Source organism: Rhineura floridana, chromosome 1, assembly GCF_030035675.1.
Source record: "Rhineura floridana isolate rRhiFlo1 chromosome 1, rRhiFlo1.hap2, whole genome shotgun sequence".
NCBI classification, from domain to species: Eukaryota; Metazoa; Chordata; class Lepidosauria; order Squamata; family Rhineuridae; genus Rhineura; species Rhineura floridana.
Window position 1 is genome coordinate 126,570,379 of NC_084480.1, and position 6,000 is coordinate 126,576,378.

Here is a 6,000-nt window from a genome sequence, read left to right on the forward strand (position 1 = left end):
GGCAGAACTTCCTCCCTAGTGTGCGTGCTTAGTACTGCAAGCCAGGGGGAGTTATGCCGATCGCATGTTCCATTCCAACTATACAGTCCGTTTCTTTTGTGGGGAAGGGGAGAAGTTGTGCGTGTATCTTTTCTTTAAATACGTCGAGAGCAATCTGTCATTTGCAAGGGGGAGGCCTGCTGGTGGCTGCGTCCTTTCAGGTACGTCGACGCCGCTAAGCAGGGCCGGCCTTAGGGGTGGGCGAGCCGGGCAGTTGCCTGGGTACCAAGGTGTGCTCAGTCTGGTTTTTGTTTTTGAATGCATAGACTGCAGCAAGGTAGAAGAGCAAAAGCAAGTGTCTGTCATCTTTTTCTCCCAAGGTTCTACAGGTTGCTTAGGTACTAATTGCAAAAATGATCTTCCTTCAAATAGCTGTAAAGTATGTTTCTTTTTCAGTTTCTACTTTGATGTCATTTGCACTAGGGAAAAATAAGTGGAACACAGCTTTACTTTGAGATAACATTACTAAGCATTCAGCACGTCAAATACTATAAACTTCATATAAATAACAATAAAACCACAAGTTGTAAAAGGTCAGCTGGATACCTTTTTATGTATAACTTTTATTATTTTTAAAGATGAAAATAATGGATATTCTACAATAAAGAATGCTTAGTAAAAGGAACTGCTACAACCTGTGATAACTGAGTAGGGAATACTGGAGCTCCAAGAGGAGAGTTTGCAGCAGGAACCATTTTGTGTATGTGCCAAACATAATAAAGAATATGGGCCTGCAACTCCATGAGAGTCATCATTTGAGAGCCACCCACACCACATGACAGAGACATCCTAGAACTGGAGCAGGAGTGCACTGCAAGCAGGGCAACAAATGAGAGGTAATTCACTCTGATCCCTTTTCATAGGCGTTGCTGGGGAAAAGCCTGAGACTAGCAGGGTCTGTTACACTGTTATGTTTTGCAATCCTGCACAAGCCATACGATGTAGTAACACTGCAAAGCTATAGGACTGCCTTGAGGGGAGGTAGTTGGGGCCATATGCCCCAGACCTACACAAAGCAAGGCTCCCATCTCAGTTCCTGTGACCATTGGCCCCTCCCCAACCCTGCCACACTGATCATCACTCTTAGTATTGTGTTTTCATAAAAAAGAGGAAATGGCATACTAGAGTATAAGATGACACTGAATTTCAACATGTAATTGTGATGTAATGGAACCTTTCCATGGCCATGATGAAATAAAATATTTTACATAGTTGTGTATGAAACAGAATAGGTGCTAATTTGAGGCTTAAGCTGGCTGTTAAATGTATCCTTGGGAGGCTGGAATGGAGCAGGGCCACTTATTAGCTAGGCCTGTAGCCCAACTGTAAGGAAATCTAAACTGATCACAATAAGGTAAAATCCAGAGCTTGGAAAAGTTACTTTTTTGAACTACAACTCCCATCAGCCCCAGCCAGCATGGCCACCGGATTGGGCTGTTGGGAGTTGTAGTTCAAAAAAGTAACTTTTCCAAGCTCTGGTAAAATCTCTCTCCCTCCCCCTCTTTTTTTTTTTTTTGGTCTGGGCAGTAGAGATAGAATTCTCTCCTTTTTTTACCTTTGGTTTTTAAGTGTGGTCCCTGGTGGTCATTAACTATCTGATTCCTTTTTCCTTTGCTATCTTTTCATTTTTCTGATCTCCGGTGTTTGTTTGTTGCTTTTCAAAGAATTGATATTATAATCACTATTTATTCAGAAGCCTCCATTGGTATTGATCTTTATTTTGAACTCTGTAATTATTGCCTTTATACATTCCTTTTCAAATGCACTGCAAAGCAGACAGACTAAGGCAGATAATCAAGTCAGTGTCTTCCCCCCTGCTGCTTACAATCAACACCTCATTCACCGTTACTTTATGTCTGTCCGTTACAATCAACACTTCATTGACATCAGTAAAAGGGAATACACATTTGAAGAGTAGAAAGTAGATCGATAAAAGTATCACTCACACTATTGATGATTTCAAAGTGAATTTTTTAAAAAAGAAAGAAAAAAAGAATGAATTGGAACCGAGGCATGGAGAGTTGCTACTTCAAAATTCTCTCTGCAAAGATAGAGAATATCAGAAACAATAATTAATACAATGACAAATCCGATTATTGCAGAAACTGAGCCCATCACTACTGGGCAGCAATACAGATAAGATTGGTAAGGGAGGCTTACGATTGGTCCAGGCCATGTAGCCCCAGTTACAGAGTTTGTTGTAAAGAGAGAAGAAACAGGGAAGGTTTTAAGGATGGGTTCTGTGGTAGACTAGGCAGCCTGTTCTTATAGCAGAAAGAACACCAGATCTGCCAGGGAAAGACTTCAAGGAGTGAGCGAGTGAACACCACCTGAAATTTCTAAACAAGGTATGACTGGAGAGTAACGTTCTGTGAAAATTACCCCAAGGAAAGGCTAGGAGTGGTGTGAGGCCAGGCCTAAAGGGGATAATCTTTCCTGACAGTGGAGAATGCCAGCAGCAGGTCACAACAAGAAAATCTGTGAGACTGAGTCCGAAGCAGAAACAAGCTCTGCCAGAAGGGGTTTGTAATTTGGATGATGTACTTGTGCCTCATTTTTTCTTACATGAGGATATCTATCATTCTGCTTGATCTCAAGGCAAGGAGGAGCTGCAGGTGAGAATTCTCACATGTAGTCCATGCATGCATTCATTATCGCATGTGGCCCCCAGCTTTGTACACATCTGCATGGGGCCTTATAGGGGGCAGCAGCAGGGCGTCAACATTACACCTGCACCAGGAGCTGTAAACCCTCTGGGTGGCCCTGCAAAGCTGACCAGCAAGGCTGATGCAGAAGGTACTCCTCTCCCAGGGTGCTGTTTAACCTAAGGCCAGCCCTGCCACTGTGCATATGAAGCTTCACATCCATAGAACCTGTTGCACCACGAGGTATGTTGCTTGAAGGTGAGAACTCTGGAGGGAAGGGTTGGCATGCATGTAAGCCCTGCCCCAGTATACCCACACAAGTCACCCCACGCACTCACTCTTCAACAATCTCTGTTTTAAGTGGGGATGGTCTGCAGGGGACCTTAACTTCTGTTTGCGTGAACATATTTGTTTATTACATTTATATCCTGTCCTTCTTCCCAGAAGGAGCCCAGGGTGGCAAACAACAAGCGATAAAACACTAACAACATCTTCAAAACAAAACATCTTGAAAACATTTTTTAAAATATCTTTAAAACAATTCCAGTACAGGTGCAAACTGGTATAAAACAGGGCCGGCCCCTGCAGTCCTTCCCCTGGCAAGGTAAATGTGAATGGGGCAATGAATGTGACTCTTCACTGTTGTACAGTAGGCTACATTCCAGTTCAGCAAAAGTTGCATGTTTCTACACTCCCTGGGCAAGCAAGAGGCATGATCACAGTGCAAAGACACATTCCAGCCAAACAAAAGCTCTTCAGGAGAATGCAGAGCAAAGCAAGTGAGAGGGTGTGGCTAGAGGTGAGTAGGCATGGCTTGAGGTGAGGGCATGGTTCCTGGAGAGTCCTGAGGACCAGTTAGGACACATTTGGCTTCCCCACTCCCGGGTTAGAGTGTTGGACTTGGATTGGGGAGACAGGTGCAAATCCCTCCTCATCAGGTGACTTTGGACCAGTCACTGCCTTTCAGCCTAACCTACCTCACTGGGTTCTTGTGAAGATAAAATCTGGAGGATGGCAGGAACAAACCACCTTGAGGTCTTTCCAGGAAGAGTAGCAAATAATAATACAAAGTAATAGAAGGCTCCACCCTTGCTCTTTGAACGTTGTTATTTTGGTTTACTTTTTATCTATCAAGGTATTCTAGCAATAACCAAATTTGGTTCATAGCTTTAGATTGTAAAAGAAACAACCAAAAAAATCTAAGGAGAATGCCCGCTAATCAAGGTTTAACCCTACAATGTATTTTAGAGCATATTCTCTAACAGAGTGAGTTTGAGCACATGCAAAGTGCTTTACCTTCACCATTGAGCAAGCATTTTGCAAGGGTTGATCAGAGGGTGCGCCTTCCAGGTAGCATTTCTTGAACCCTCGACACTTTTCATTCCAAATTAAACATCTTTATAGTGCAATCCTCCGCATGTTTATTGAGAAGTAAATTCCACTGAGCTCAACATCCTCCTGGGGAAGAGCAGTAGCTCAGTGGCAGAGCATCTGCCTTGCACACAGAAGGTCCCAGGTTCAGTTCCCAGCATCTCTAAGTAGGGCTGGGAGAGATTCCTGCCTGAAACTCTGAAGAGCCGCTGCCAGCCAGTGTAGACAATACTGAGCTAGATTGAACAATGGTCTGACTCGGAATAAGGCAGCTTCCTGTGTTCCTTTCTAACTGGTTTAACTCCCTAGAAAGCAAAATACTTAGGAGTGCAGCCCTTCCTTATCTCGCTGAACTCCACCATAGTTCCATGGTGAGATAGAGGAGAACGAGCGGAGGTGCTTGCCTTTCCTGCAGTGTTCTTGCAGCCATCTTGGGAAGCCAGAGCTTGGCTGTGATGACCTCAGAGCATGACAGACGTGGGTTATCTCTCCAACTTTCTATCCCTTGGCGAGCACATCCCTAACAATGCCTATAGGCAAGTGCCATCCATTCAGTAACCCCAGCAGAGGTGGCTGGTGCCCATTGGGACTGGTAGGGGGGAAGGCAGGGAGATCAAGAGTGAGTGGAGCCACAGCTAATGACAGGCAGAGCCAACTAGTTTCCCCCCCCATCTTCCTCCCTGTGGTCTTCTACAAGGGCAACACTGAGACTAAGGAAGAGGAAGCTGAAAGGCAAGGTCACCCCCTGGACTGGTTGTAAGTAAGCAAGTGGGGGCTGGCTAAGGGCAGAGTGAGATGATGATGATTTATTAGTCATTTGATACCCAAAGGTCCCCAAGCCACTTACACAATGTTAAAACAAAACTATAAAAATATAACAATAAACAAAACAATAGCAATACCACCGCCACACAGCCACAGGAACATTTGGCAGCATATTAAAAACAAAACATCAATCTATCAAATGCCTGGGAGAAAAGGTACATTTTTACCTGGCGCCGAAAAGATGTCAATGATGGCTCCAGACAGACCTCACTGGGAAGCATATTTCACTGATGGGGAGCCACAACTGAAAAGGCCCTCTCCCTTGTCACCAGGTTGATGAGGCATTGCCCATTCACCCTAATGGACCAGCTTCCACTGGCCCCCCACTGAGTTTAGACACTGACAGTGATGGGGAGGCAGGCTGGGGAGATCTGTGTCCAGACTTGGAGACGCTAGCATAGAGATCACCTGTTGTGATCTTCATGCCACCTGGGAGCGAGGAACTGTCCTGAAATGTGAGGCTGCAAGATTCCAAATAGCTTGGCTAATAGTGAGGTAGGACCAAATCCTGCTCTGTGCTTGCATATGCAGGATTACTTGGGAGTAGGAATAGGGAATAAATTAGATCAGTTTGCGTTTAAAGCCAAATATATTAAATTCACACTTTATGAGGATCAAAACACAGCCATGCTTTGAAATTCACACTTATCCAAACTTTGTGATGCAGTTCTCCAACCAAGCAATGTGTACAAAAATGCATTTATGAAGGGAAAATATGCACAAGATGAATATATTCGTGAAAAATAACATGCAGAAATGCATTATATTAGAAGAAATTGCTTGCAAAAATGTGTACATTAGTCAAAACTACATACAATGTGTTTATTAGGATAAATTCACACTAAAATGCTCATGAATATCATAAGCATTTTTTTAAAAAATTGGAAATTGCTACAGAAGTGGTGAGAACCAAATTTATGATTGGAAAAATGAGAAAGGGAGAGGACTGAAATTGACAGATCCTTCCATCAGTACTTCGGAATAAATTATACAGCAATGAGTGTCGCTGTACACTATAGCCAGCATAGATTTTTCGCATTCTGTAATGTTAAATTGAAAATACACCCCCATGCCATTCTGCTGCTTCCCATAAGCTCATTTCAAAACAAAATCTTACAGA